Genomic DNA, 14,987 nt, shown 5'->3' with positions numbered 1-14,987 from the left:
TGGCCTCACCAGTGCCAAGTACAGGGGCACAATTTCTTCCCTACTCCTGCTGGCCACACTAGTCCTGATACAGGCCAGGATGCTGTTGGCCTTCTTGGCCACCTGGGCACACTGCTGTTCAGCCGGCTGTCAGCCAGCAGCTCCAGGTCCTTTTCTGCCAGGCAGCTCTCCAGCCACTCCTCCCCAAGCCTGTAGCGTTGCATGGGACACGGCGCTTGGTCTTATTAAACCTCATACAGTTGATCTCAGCCCATCAATCCAGCCTGTCCAGATCCCTCTGCAGAGCCCTCCTACCCTCCAGCAGATTAACACTCCCACCCAACTTGGTGTCATCTGCAAACTTACCGAGGGAGCACTCAATCCCTTTGTCCATATCATCAATAAAGATATTGAACAAGACCAGCTCCAAAACCGAGGCCTGGGGAACACCACTTGTGACCGGCTGCCAGCTGGATTTAACTCCATTCTCCACAACGCTCTGGGCTCAGCCATCTAGCCAATTCTTTACCCAGCAAAGAGTATGCCTGGTTTTATGCCCTTCCACCTTTGAGTCTAGTTTAAAGCAGAGCACACAGTGAGAGAAGCACACAGAGGGGTAATGACTGCTGGAGCACAACTGACTTTCCAAAAGCACTAGAAAATAAAGGAGCACTTTATGCCCTCACCATTTTTCTTCCTGGCATTTTAATGTAAAATCTTATTTTCCATTTTTTGGGGAGCACCTAGCACAGAAGTGCTTTTAATTTTTTAATGTTGCTGAAGACCCAACTGGTTTGGACAGAAAAACATTTTCCACAGTGTAATAAAAGAAAACACATCACAAATCCATCCCCAAAACAGCAGTGCACAGAGGGACAAATGCAAGGCTTCAGCATCACAGTTGCTCCATATCCAGCAATGTGAATTGTAGTTTCTACATTAAAAACAGCCATGTGTGAACTCCAGCCTAAGCAGAAATTAAAATTAAATGCAAGAATCACCCTGTTGCCCCAAGGAGCAGCCTCTTAACTATACAGCTGTATGAGCAGGCCTAGCCTGCAAGCTCCTGAGCGTGGAGACTGTCCTCTCTTCTACGTCCAGTGAAGCAGACCATGCTCACTATTCGTGCAATATTAGTTATTAATGTATAATAATATTGCTGTCACTAGAGTTCATTCAAGTCAACCTAATTCAAGCTTAGAGATGCCTGTCTTTAGTGTAATATATGAGTTTTTCCATTCTGAAAGGGTTTTTTTGTTATTTCAGTAATTTAAGGCCATGGTGCTGAGCAATTCTCCTGCCCCAGAGTAATCACTAACATAGCAGTTGAAGCACACACTTGCTCTGATGTTAGGTAATTTTACTGCAAGCCTGAGACACCATCTCCACAAACATTAAAACTTAGCAGCATCACAGACATAATTTTCTGAGGGATCAATATTTTTCAGGAAAACATTCAGTTTAAAAATCCCAACTCTACTGTCCCTTGGAAAATGGGATTACCTTCTCCCCCAGCTTCCAGAAAGATGAGCAATAGTGCAACAGGCACTGAACCACCTGAGTACCAGGACACTGATCTGAAATCAGGTCTCCCAAGCTCACTGATCAGATTTTCCAGCCTTCCCATGCCACCTCCCCTCCACTATGAGCCCTGGGTTTGAATGAACTCCAAAAAACACAATGTAAAATCCTGCAGACATTGACAAATTTCTTCTAGTTTCTGCTTAAAGCTGTGCTAGATCACCAAGCAATGATTTCCATCTGATGTTACAGGGAGGATTAAAATTTGTAGAGAACTTCGGCAAATATTAGCTGTTTTTACTACAGCAGGTCTTGCCATGAGTACATATTTTATTGCTTCATAACAACAATTAGCCCGGTAGAGAACAACCTGCAGAAATTTTCCCATTTGTTCATGCTATAACAAGTTATTTTCCATTTGCAAAATGACATGCGCCATGCACTACAGGTGCAGAGGTACCGAGTAGATACAGCAGATGTAGTTTCAAAGCCAAAACTAGCAAACCCCCCCCCCCCAAAATAATTTTTACAGTCATTTTTGAGCATACAGAAACGTATACTGAATACCCAGGAGCTTCTCTTGATCCTCACACAGGGGTGCTGCATTTCTGAGACTAGTTTTCATTGACAATCACTGAGTGTCTTGCAGCGTGGTGTTTTTGGAATAGCTCTGGCAAGTTTACTGTAGCAGCTAGGCACAAGGGATTTAATGGCATTTTCTGTAAAAAAAAAAGAGTTGTTTTATCTTTCATAAACCCCTTGGCACTAGTGTCAAAATCTCTTTGAGGGCTTGTTCTTCCAACTTTTTTCTTGTTCAGCTGGGCTTTCTTGCTGCTTTTAAAATAAACACCTCGCCATTTACATAGGACAAATTATAAGACGACATAAAAGAGCTGCCTCTAAGTGGCCTAACGAAGTGAGATGGATGGGATATCACTGAACTCAGTTCAAAGGTCTGATTATTCAATGAGTCAATTTGGTAATGAGCTCCAGCAACCACAGTCACCATGCTAACACTGCCCAGCTTTACCAGCACCAGGCAGCACTGCTTGCCTATTTTGGTCAGACAACTGTGTGCTTTAAAATAAAGTTAATTGGAAAAAAGGCAAAGAACAAGAGATCAGGATCATTTACATATAAATGATTCTCAAATCCAAGCAAAACCACAAAGAGACTGCAACCTGTACAAAATTACCTAAATCCTACAGCACAGAACAAAGATCAAAACTCTAGATTAACTCAGGCTGCCAATAAACTGTAAATTTTTAACTTGGGGAAAAGCAGCATTGCAGCATCACTTTAACAGAAGGATTCTTCAGATATTACTTCATAATACAATCTTTGCTCATAGACAAGCAGTAACCTTTAAAAATCATCAATACTATTACAACTAGAAATGTATAATCTTGATTATTTTACTTCTACTACTTGTTTTTACCATGTGTTGCCATATCAAAAGTTTAAAGACAACTTTTGGGTAAGACTCAGTTTTTACTCCCAGGCTTGAAATCCAAAACATTCAAGAGACTTTGCAGACCTGAATTCCATGAAGCACAGCGCTGGGATAGGTATTTTCATAGTGCCAAGAAAGCAAACTGCGGCTGTGGAAATATCTCTTCCCCAGAAACACCCCAAAGTGTGTTCACTTTTTTCTTCCCTGCTCTATCTAGAGAGCTGGCACTAATAGCAGAAGACTAAGTTCTGCCATCATTCTGACTAGTGCTGCAGCTATAAAAAAAGAACAAAGCATTTCCAGCATCCACAGGGGAGTAATTGCAAATCCCAGAGGAGCATCTCTCTACTCCCGGCACACTGACTAGCAAGAAAAAGAAATTGTGTGGGTTTTTTTTCCTTCTTTCTTTTATTTCCCTTCTTTCTTTTATTTCCCAATCTTTGCACAGAGCTCAGGCCTGTGGAGGAAGAATTTTGCTTGGTGGAAAGAAAATCATGGGACGGATTTGCTCATAGGGAAAAATCTTAAATAAATAAGGGTCTGTCTGTCTTTCCACCCACCTCCCTTCCTTTTCCGCTTTCCTGGCCTAAAACGACAAGTGCACAACTGGCCTAAGACCAGTGTTTCGTCTGTGCCACCGGGAAAATCCAGCACACATCCCGTCTTACCTTCTGTTCCACTCACCTCTTCCTAGCGCTCTCAGGCAGGGGAGACTGCTTCTCCAGTTGACTCTGACTAGTGTTTTCCTATCACAAACGCAGCTTTGATTGCAAGCAAGGCTATTTGTGATCATTACCAAGCTACTTTTTCCCTCATTTTTTTTCTTTTGGCACCTAAGTATGCAGCCTATGACCCAGTGTACACAATAACTGAAAATATTTTTTAAGAGAGGTCATGAATTTTCTGTCCCATGAATGAAAATAACTGGGTGCCCCTTGAGCAGAAATTGCAGACAAGATTTCCTGAGTGAGGTTCTCTGGATTTTGCTAGGTAGCAGATGACAGAAGACATCCATCAAGCTCTCCCCTGGGGGTTGTAATCCAAAGGTTTAGCCTGATGGCTATGTGCTACAAGCCAGCTATCGCTCACATAATTGGAAGGAGAGGCGCAAGGATCCAAGCAAACCATGAAGACTTCACTCTCTGGTAAGTTTTGCGTTCCTGAGCCTGACGCTCAAGCAGATGTGCCGGGGCACTGGAGGCCATGAGCACATGCCTGCTCCCTGCCCTGCAGCTGGTGCAATGCTTGAGCAACTGAGGTACAACTAATCTGAGAGGTTCAACATCTTCAGGAGGATACAGCTATCCAAATGCCCTCTTGAGCACGTCTGTGCTGTGTTCACAATTATTTATGCACATCACTGCCGCACTAAGACAGAGCATTGCTGGTTTCTGAAATGCTGTGAGAAACACAAAACCTGAAGGTCCCTCCCTCTCTGCTAGTTTTGCCCTGTTCACAACTGGCAACTACAATTCTTTGCTTACAGAATCCCCTTTTATCATTTCTTCTTCTACTGAAAGATGGTGCAAGTTGTATTTACATAGCAAATAAGAAGGTTTAGGCACATCTTGAAAGAAGCAGCATAAAAAAACCCAAACCTAATATACTTGGAGGATTGTATCACAGCTGCTTTTCTCTTCCCTGTCACACAAATGCATCTTATGGGAATTAGTTTTCTACAGGCATTTTCAAATGCATTCCAGAACACTTTCTGAATCTCCTTAGAAAAAAATTGTTATTTGAAAATAAATATATTCCCATTTTCCTTTGCCTTTTTTTTTGGGTGGCTTTTCACTGAAGTCCCTGTAAGGTGACAGAAAAGAATCACTGAAGTCAAGGAGCACCTAGGCTGAGCCTTGCACACCTGGTACCATCCCTAAGAGCTGCATCCATGAAGGTATCCATCAACCCAGTCGCTAACACACCGATGGATTGCAATGTTATACCAAGTCCACACCACAACAGATATCACCGTGAAAAAACATCTTGTGTTGGATGTCTGCTGGAAGACCAAAAGCCACATGCCAGTGCCACCCAGGAGCTACAGGCTGGATAACCAACAAGGTGAGATTAGCCCCTAAATTATGTACAGTTCCTTCCACGTGTTTGAGAGAAACTATGATTTATTTTTACTGCAGGCAAAGGCCAACCAGGCCTCACATCAAACATCTGAACAGTTCTTCTCTGTGCTCAAATGTGCTGTTATTTGGGGAATCTCAGCCAGAATTGTGTGTGAACATAAAAGTTCACATACTGCTTTTGGAGGGGTTGTGGTCGTGTTTTTTTGTTGTCGGAGCTTTATTGACTGAGACTGACAAAAGGCTTGCAAAAACCACTGATGGGAAGAACAGATTAGATATGCAATGGCCCCAGAGTGTTCAGCACTTTCTCTTCAACAACACAACTGCATTGAGTCCTCCTGAGCCCCAAAAAAGTCATATAAAGTATGATACATAGCTCTTCTTTTTCCTCCCTCTCACCTAATGTCTGAAATAACAGAGGAGAAGGATGCTGCATCTGAGAGAAGACAGGCCCATTTCCTTGTGGACTGCTGCCAAACGTAAAAAAAAACTTTCTGGATTTTTTTTTCTACCTCTTCCAGCAGGGGATCAGCTTTTGTGCCTGAGGCTATGCTGCCAACATGTGACTGTTCTGCTGGGCCTGGGCAGATGCTGCAATGGATATGGGCCAGATGTCGAGTTCCCAGTACTAGGGGGGAACCTACAGCTGTGGTCTAAGACATGGTGCAAACTCAGCTGCTTCAGTGCACTTCAAGCTGGAATCACTTAACATGCTGGTTTTTTTCCTCCGAAACTGAGTTTGAGCATTTAACATTACACAACAAAGAATGAGAGCTGAAGTGTGCAAAAGCATCTCAACAGGCTCAAGTCCAGTCAATCTGCCCCAACTCCTCTTTTCTCACTGCACCACAGCTCGCAGCAAGACAATTAATACATTCAAAGCAGCCACCACATGGGACCAATTTCCAACAGGCAAAAAATATGTCTACCAAAGCCCTTTTGAATCAAAACTTTAAATTTCTGACAACAGTCAACTGTTCATTACACATGCTGGCTTGCTATGGAAAGGTCGTTTTGTCAAAAACATTCTAGCTATTATTGCAAACTTCTAGGTTTTGCCTGAAAAAATAAGAACCCAAACAGCAGCCTGGCTGGGTGGTTTTGGTGAAATAAAAACTTTTATGCTTTTGTGGGGATTTTGTGTGTGTGTGTGAGCACTTAATACTTTTTCTCGCTCCCAACAGCTCTTAGTGTCAAGTCCCCAATTTACTTGTCATTTGAATAAAAGAAGCTACTTTTTTCTTTTCCTCTCTGACCCATTCTTCTCCAAGAAATTATTGGATCTCGCTTAAAATGTGGCATGGCATTACAGCACATCAGCATATCTAGCCATACCAGGAAATGAAGTGGTATAGCACATGAGCATCAGCTGTTGGCCTCACCATGGTCCTCTTCCATCAGAAGACAGTTCCTAAAGTCTTAGCTCTGTTTTCTACCCAGGACCCCTGCCCAATCCACCTTTGTGAACCTCTCGTACCCTTCAGCGCCCATCCAACAAGGGCATTAATGCCATATTGCTCTTTCAAGACTTTGCAACTGATTCTGAATGTTCAGGCAGAAATTTAACTGGACCATCATGTGCAAGACATAAAAATTGTGCATTTTTTTCAATGTCATGCTGTAATGCTTTTAGAAATGCAGATGAACTATGCCCATAGGAGGCCTGGTAAACAGGAAAAGATTACAGAAGAGCTGATCTAATAGACAGTAGATCAGGATTTATTATAAATGGACTAATCTAATATGTTTGAGAGTTCAGTTCAAGAGGTATTTTTAGGCAATCTAGCTTCAAATCGCTGTAGTTCTAAAAAATGCCATCAGATGTGGTTGCAGTTATTTTGGATTTCTGTATTTGAACATATAAAATCTGACTACTATTTTTCTTTCAATCCACATGTTATTTCACACAAGGGAAAAAAAAAGCACACAATCTCTCTTTAAGGGCACACCAGCTGCATATTATTACTGAATGTATGGAATGAACTTCTAACCTCCTAAACAATCTCTGTCCCCTGGCGTGATTCACATCCATCAGAGCCAGTGGTGCAGATCTTATGCACTGTCTTCCAACCTGAATCCTTCAAACTCTATTAAAGAGAAGCCCAGTAGGAATTCCCCAGTATCCCATTGTTAGAGAAATCACTTTTGATTTCAATAACAGGTGCTGTCAGTTTTTCATTCAGATCATGTTAGAGTGCAGACACATGAGCACTACACTTACAGCTTCAAAAGATTTACCGGAGGCTGAGATTGCCAGGTTTGTTTTTTTTTTTTTTTTAACCTTCTAATTAGACCATGTATATGTTTTATCCATGCAAGCTGAAACATACCTTTTATTTTCTATGCAGAACAAGCACACATGTAACAGCTAAGAGGGAAAAACAGTTTTTGTTTGGCAGCTAATATAGCTTCATCTAATGTGTGTTTCCTGCCTTTTGCCTGCAGTTCTGCATCATTAATTGAACAACTTGCATGCGCACTGCAGAGACAGTGCCAGATGGAGTCAGTCCTTCTCCAGCAGTTGTCCACCTCTGCATTTGCAATGAATGGAAGCAAGCATAGGAGTCATAAAATGACTATTCACGCCCTAGCATTTTCTGATCTATGCAATCAATGCGACGAGTCCTTCTGAGGGCAAAAGGCAGTCAGCTTATACGACTATCCAAAACATTTCTTCAGTTACAAGCTACAAACACAACTTTAATAAGAGAAAACTATCATCTTCAAATAGTCTCTGTTCATCTGTGTGTGTAATATCTCCAATCTAGATGTTAGCCAGCAAGATGGCCAATTGCATTCAAATAAATGCCTTGGACTCTTTTAAACATATCATAATCTGCCTGTGAAATGGCTGGATGGTTGCTTTCCAATTTGTGAAATGGTTCAAATGCTGTAAATAAAAAAGAAATTGGACAGCTTTCAAAAGGACAGATTAGACTTTTCAATTCTCAGTGATTCGGTGGTTCCAAGCTACACTCCTGTGATCTCTGTATTAATATTTAAAACCTGATTGTGTTATGCTGGTATCTTGAGAAAGAGGGCATAGTACAACCAAACCCAAGGAGACAACACACTGGAACTACAAGAAATCTGCTCTGTGGCCCCACAGCTTGCGCATATGTAAGACCGTGGGGGAAGAGGTGGGTGGAAAGCTGCCCGCCCTGCTTCCTCCTGTCTGGTTTGGCAGATTAAAATCACAAAGGCTGCTTTTTGCATTTACTGTGCATCTCCCCTTACACCACATGCACTGTTCCTCGATCCCAGCTGCTCTGAGGCTCGGGATTTGAGCTCCCTCCGGTTTCATGTACCATTGCTGGGCTTCCAAATCAGCCCCAACGCCCAGTGTTTTAAGTGCAAACACACTCTACGAGTGGACTGGTCAGCTGAAATCAAAGACAGGAAATGGAATAAAACACAAAATATCAAAGGTGGAGCTAGGGCTGCTTATATCCTTCTTTCTCTAACTCATGTTAGGATCGACTTCATTAGCATGCAGGTCATACTGAATTGCCAGACATGAATCAGAGACCTGAAAGCAGGGCCTGCTGTCTGTACAGTAGATGTTCATAGAAACATAGAATCACAGAATCATTAAGGTTGGAAAAGACATTCTAAGATCATCAAGTCTAATTGTCAACCCAACACCACCATGCCCACTAAACTATGTCCTGAAGTGCCATGTCTACACGTTTTTTGAACACTTCCAGTGATGGTGACTCCACCACCTCCCTGGGCAGCCTGTTCCAATGTTTGACCACTCTTTCAGTAAAGAAATTGTTCCTAATAACTAGTCTAAACCTCCCCTTGAGGTCATTTCCTCTTGTCCTATCTCTAGTTACTTTGGAGAAGAGACCAACACCCACCTCACCACAACCCCCTTTCAGATAGTTGTAGAGAGCGATAAGGTCTCCCCTCAGCCTCCTCCACACTAAACTATCCTAGTTCCCTCAGCTGCTCCTCATAAGACTTGTTCTCCAGACCCGTCACCAGCTTCGTTGCCCTTCTCTGGACACACTCCAGCAACTCAATGTCCTTCTTGTAGTGAGGGGCCCAAAACTGAACACAGGATTCGAGGTGCGGCCTCACCAGTACAGGGGCACAATTATTTCTCTACTCCTGCTGGCCACACTAGTCCTGATACAGGCCAGGATGCTGTTGGCCTTCTTGGCCATCTGGGCACACTGCTGTTCAGCCAGCTGTCAGCCAGCATCTCCAGGTCCTTTTCCGCCAGGCAGCTCTCCAGCTACTCCTCCCCAAGCCTGTAGCGTTGCATGGGGTTGTTGTGACCCAAGTGCAGGACCAGGTATTTGGTTTTATTAAACCTCATACAGTTGACCTATGTTATATCCATACTGTACTTTTAGGATCCTCTAGAACAACAGGAATGATAAACCTGCCAGCAAAAGCTCACGTTTTGCCTTTCACCAATCCCATCTATCTTCTCCTTTTGCTACAACCCACTGGTTATTTCAAACCCGATTCAAAAAACCAAATCCTTCTTCAAAGCTGCCAGTGTGATTTCTCTCTAAAGGGCACTTGCTCCACTCCGTCTCCGACTGCACTGTCTTTTACGTTATTTATTTATTTTATTTATTCTTGCTCTTATGAGAAAACCAGCCTGAACTATACAGAGAGATGACCATTGAAACCGGCAGAAATAGGGAAATGCTGAGGAAGGCTGTCTTTTCTCATCCTTCAAGCATGCTCTCGTGCATCTCGGTGTTGATGTGCTGTCAAGACCCCTCCTGTAAATCAGAGAGCAGGCACGGCCTCGTCCTCTCCGCCACATCCCATTTTTTTGGAGCTTGGATTAGCTCAACCCTCTCCCCAAACTTGCCAGCTGTTTGCTTTCTGCCCCTGGAGCGACAGATGGAAGGGAGGGAGGGAACAAGCCTGTGCTAAACAGAAAAAAAAAATCTTTCACATAAGCTAGTCCTAGGAAGCGGACAAAACTCCATTGTCAGAATATCAATATTCAGCTACTTCCAGAAATAAAGCATTTTTCCTGACAAATCATAAAACACTGTTTAGCTCCCTTCCAAAACTCTTTATTACTTATGTAGAAATGTCAATATTCTGTAAAGCTCAGTTGTAATAGCTGTATTCATGTTGGCTCAGGGATCTGCCTAAACAATGCTTAACTACAGGACTGGTGTCTAAATTTGTTTTATAGATATCTGATGCTCTGCAGAGGGCTTTAACAATGAGAGCGCCATTAATATTATGAAAAACACATTTGCTTCAGCGAAGCGGATTTATAACAAATAAACAAACTGTGCAATATACAGGGCATTTTAAGGTGAAATGAACAGGGTAACACTTTCAAGGATCTCCTGTTTTCATACTAGACTTCAGTACTTATAGACATAGGCAAATTGGTGCGCTATCAAATCCACGTTGATGTCCTAACAAGCCTGGCGTGCAAGGATCCCTCACGTGTGTCCTGGAGGCTATTTTTTTGTTGAGGGAGGACACTGGGGTGCTGGTAGCAAATATACATTCATATGCCCCAGCATCTCAAGGAGATCGTGCCCCTGTAGTCAGCACTGGTGAGGCTGCAGCTTGAATACTGTGTTCAGTTTTGGGCCCCTCACTACAAGAAGGATGTTGAGGTGCTGGAGTGTGTCCAGAGAAGGGCAATGAAGCTCGTGAGGCGGCTGGAGCACAAGCCTTATGAGGAGCGGCTGAGGGAACTGGGGTTGTTTAGTCTGGAGAAGAGGAGGCTGAGGGGAGACCTTATCGCTCTCTACAACTACCTGAAAGGGGGCTGTGGTGAGGTGGGTGTTGGCCTCTTCTCCCAAGTAAGGAGTGATAGGACAAGGAGAAATGGCCTCAAGTTGCGCCAGGGGAGGTTTAGATTGGATATTAGGAAAATTTTCTTCACTGAGAGGGTGGTCAGGCATTGGAACAGGCTGCCCAGGGAGGTGGTGGAGTCGCCATCTCTGGAAGCGTTCAAAAAACATGTGGATGTGGCACTTCAGGACATGGTTTAGGGGACATGGTGGTGCTGGATTAATGGTTGGACTTGATGATCTTGAAGGTCCTTTCCAACCTAGTGATTCTGTGATATGGCAAAGATCTCCAGCCTGAAAGCTCCAGGGCTGGAGGCATCACCATGGCTAGTCATGTGAGTTGAAAAGTCACAGCAGAAAGCTGAGAGGTGGGAAGGAACAGCATCCAAAAATAAGAAAAGGAGGTTTAACCTAACTCGTTTGGCTCTGCACCACTAATAGATACCAGCTCTCATGCAGTCATCTTTGACCAAGACATAATTTCAAACTCTTACCCAATAGATTGATGACAAGATGACGATACAGAAGCGTAAGGTGCAAAAAACCTTCAATGCTGATTTCTAGCTTTACATCTGTTAGCTTTCAGATTATTCTTGTTAATGGCTAGTTCAGACCAGCACATTGAAATGTAAGCATGTTTTTTTCTTGTAGAGCAGAGGAATATACCCATTGACCATGTAGGACTTTGAATTGGGTCCATAGAAAAGAAAGGTATAAAAAAAAACATACAAGAAAGTGAACACTAGTGCTGAAAAGCAATATATTTTCAGTCGGAACTCTATGCCTGCCTCCCTCGGTTTGGCATGTGGTTTTGCATTCAGTCAGGTGCTAAAGTTCATGTGCCCGGGGGAATTACTCTTCCAAACCAGAGGCACCAAGTGCACAGAGGAAGATCTAGGTGCTTCTGTGCCAGAATAGGGGTTTTCCATAATGTACACTTGGCCTGGAAGCCTAAAACCTGATCCACTTGGGCTACCAACAAAGGCATTGTGAACCTCCATGAGCATCAGCAGAATCTGAGGAAGTTGGAACCTGGTAAAGAAAAGCAGATGGGATGACACAGAAATGAAAAAACTAAATTGTATCCTCTGAAGATTTTTAGGCTGTGTAATCTCCTTGCCTTTGTATAATATATACACCCATAAAATTAAGTACCTGATGTCACTGCAGAGCATAAATGTGTTACTTTGAAAAAAAGAATTATGTCTCTCATAAGGAAAAAAAATACATATATTCAACATGTAAAAAAATAGGAAAGAGAAGCAATGAGAGAAAGTCTGACCTGGTCCAATGCACGTATCTTAAAAAATACACCTGCTGCCTAGCTAAATGTGAATGTATCTTCATATGACTGCAAGATTCAAAAGCATAACAGAAAACCAGGAGAAAAAAAAAAGTAGTCAAGCAATTTGTACCTGATTCTGAAATACAGCAGAGACCCTTATATACTTACAGATATTACTTTAAGTGTAGGATAAAACTACTGCTACAATATAGGGCTATAGAGCTGCTGTATGCTTCTAGCACACAGCCTAAACCTCATTTTACAGCTCTCACAGGTAACATAAAATAAATACAACAGTCTACAGTGATTATTAACTTCCCCCCTCTTCAGCATCAAATATCCTGAAATATTTTTGTTTTGTAACTATTTTACAGCAGACCATTCAGTACATGTGTTGAGATCTGTAATGGTATTAGTCTTGAGCCTTTCACATTCCATGCATGCATCAAGAAGTTTCATCAATTTGCAGGGAAGAAGTGTATTATTTTTTCTAGTCATGGCAGTGCTTTACAGGTACTAAAACCCTCAAAATCCCTAACATTTTACATAATCCAGCCAGAACTCTCATTTTTTAATAATGCTAACCCAAAATCTAGCTCACTTATGTCATCAAAAGCAACTCTTCTTCCATTATCTTAAATGTAAATGAGAAAAAGCATGCCACTAAAGCAGACAGAATAATTTATAATGAGAGGAAATCTGTCAGGCCAGGAATACTAAAAAAACCAGAGCATAACACTGAACTAATTTGGAATTGAAGGAAATAGTAGACTTTCTAGTATGGTGGTCAGGCTTGAGATGGGAAGGAAGGAAGAAGGTTGCCTGTGATAGACCCTTGTCGTCAGCACTAAGCAAGTCAAGAAATGTTTAAACCTTCAAATAAATATTAGACCTTTTTTTATTAAGAGGCTAGAGCCTGACTGATCAGAGACACAGAGTTCATTGGCATGCCAACCCGGAGCCACTCAGCCAGATAGAAATTACAAGTGTAAGCACTGCATTGGCAAGCGGCTTGCCAGCTCTGTTTAGCTGCTGCAGAGATTGTTCCAAGGCAGAGAAAAATATGACTTTGCTTGAAGAGAGAGAAAAAGAGAGATATTTGATTTAGGAATCTGAGTCAGCCAGTCTATGGACAGGAAAAAGTAGCATAAAAAGCTGTACAATTTGCCCAAGACCCGAGGTGCTCTTTGGAGGTGCCTCACAACACTGATGACAGCAGGAGCCTACAGATTCCTGCAATGCCATCACCTTCACTGTATCAACATTTTCATGCCTGAGCCTTGGCTGGAAATCGTGCCATCCAACAGCAAGCAACTTCTGACTTTGTCTCCTGAAAAACAGAGTGTCTCTTACAGTGTCTCTGGGGCATAAAAGAAACTGCAAGCATCTCAACTATTTGCTCATCTTTCCTTGAGATGTTTAGTTGGTGCTGGGAAAGGCTTAAGACTTTCTATGGATAACGAGAAAATAGAGAACTACAGTAGGGATGCTAATAGCAGACTGGTGGAGAAAGGCAGGGGAAAACTCCACCCCAAACAGACAACCTTATGTCCTTATTTCCTTCTGCTCTTGCAGAGGACATCGTTCATCACAGTCCACAACACACTCCCGGGAGGTTCCAAGTCATGCCAAGGTTTACAATAAAACAAGATGAGGATGGGGACGGCTTTGATCTTCCTGTATTATTGTATGAGGAAATTACTGGCTAATGCAAAAGAATGAGCCCTTCTCTCAATCCAGGTTATTCCCTGAGGAATCTCCTTCTGCAAAGTCTAAAGCTCAGACGAGGTATCGGACTGAAGAGACCACTCTTCCCACCTTCTGCGCCAAGCTTGGCATGTCCACTGTACATTTCTGAGTACAACATACAACTCCCTAATCCTCTTGGCAGTAGTCACTCGTACAAGGTCAGTCCCCCTGGCCTACAAGATGCCTTTCCAAATTAAGCTGTTATTTTCCCTTATTAAACTTCATATTTGAGCTAAAACAGCAAAACTGATTCAGTTAAACCATCGCTGTCTGCAGCTCTTGTTCAGAGCAGAGCACACAGAAATCTCATAGAGACTGAGACGCCTGATCAAACAGGCTCCGATGAGACAATGGGTTGTAACTAAGGAAGATGCAACTTTATTTCAGCAACATGCATCTTTTCAGCTCCAGGGGCAGCAATGCGAATTTATGCTTCCCAGCTGAGATTTTGTCTTCAGTAATAACAACGTGCATCCTGTACTGAAGAGACTCAAGAGCATCTCTAAGAGCAGCCTACAAGACACTGGTACCTATCAGGGCACGCTGACCTGACACTTACTTGCCACACACGGCTTTCAGCCCACTGGTGGCTGCTGTTTTGGGTGGGGATGGCGATGCTTGTCCACGAGAGGAGCTACTATTCACTGCCATTCACCACCATTGCGGGAAGGGGGTGGAGATAAGGAGAAAAATCCAGACAACTTTTAAACATGAGCAAGTACTCGCTGAATAACAAATCTCACTAAGCAACTTCGACTGAATATGGTCTAATAGAAAGGAAATTTTAAGTGTATGCAAAATAAACCAAATAAACCAAATAAAACACATAAAGGAGGAACTGAATCTAAAAGCAGATATTAGATTTCTTTTCTCTCTTGCACTCTGAGCAAATATTGTTCAAGGATGTTTGACAATCTGTTTGCCAGCCAAAGCGTGCAGGACACAGATAACAACGTAACAGAAAATTATGTGCCCCTTTCTGTCAAGCTGAGGCAAGTCCACGCTGTGACGTTTGCCTGAATGAAAAACAAAACCATGGCAGCACTGACCCAGGCCAGCCTGAGAGCACACTGAATGAGATGGGACAGACTGGGGAACAAGGGAAAGAGGATGCAGAGGGTGTAAAA

General features: G+C 42.7%; 1 protein-coding gene across 13 annotated transcripts in view; it reads right to left on the bottom strand.

The window, feature by feature from the left end:
- Positions 1-14,987, bottom strand: part of ADGRL3 (adhesion G protein-coupled receptor L3) — a gene marked incomplete at its 3' end in the record, with an annotated part of 334,909 nt that overhangs the window by 106,438 nt on the left and 213,484 nt on the right. The gene's annotated exons all lie outside the window — the stretch shown is intronic.

The sequence above is a fragment of the Phaethon aethereus genome, assembly GCF_964289735.1.
Source record: "Phaethon aethereus genome assembly, chromosome: 4".
Taxonomy (NCBI): domain Eukaryota; kingdom Metazoa; phylum Chordata; class Aves; order Phaethontiformes; family Phaethontidae; genus Phaethon; species Phaethon aethereus.
The sequence above is the reverse complement of the archived record's forward strand: the minus strand, read 5'-3'. Positions and strand labels throughout refer to the sequence as shown.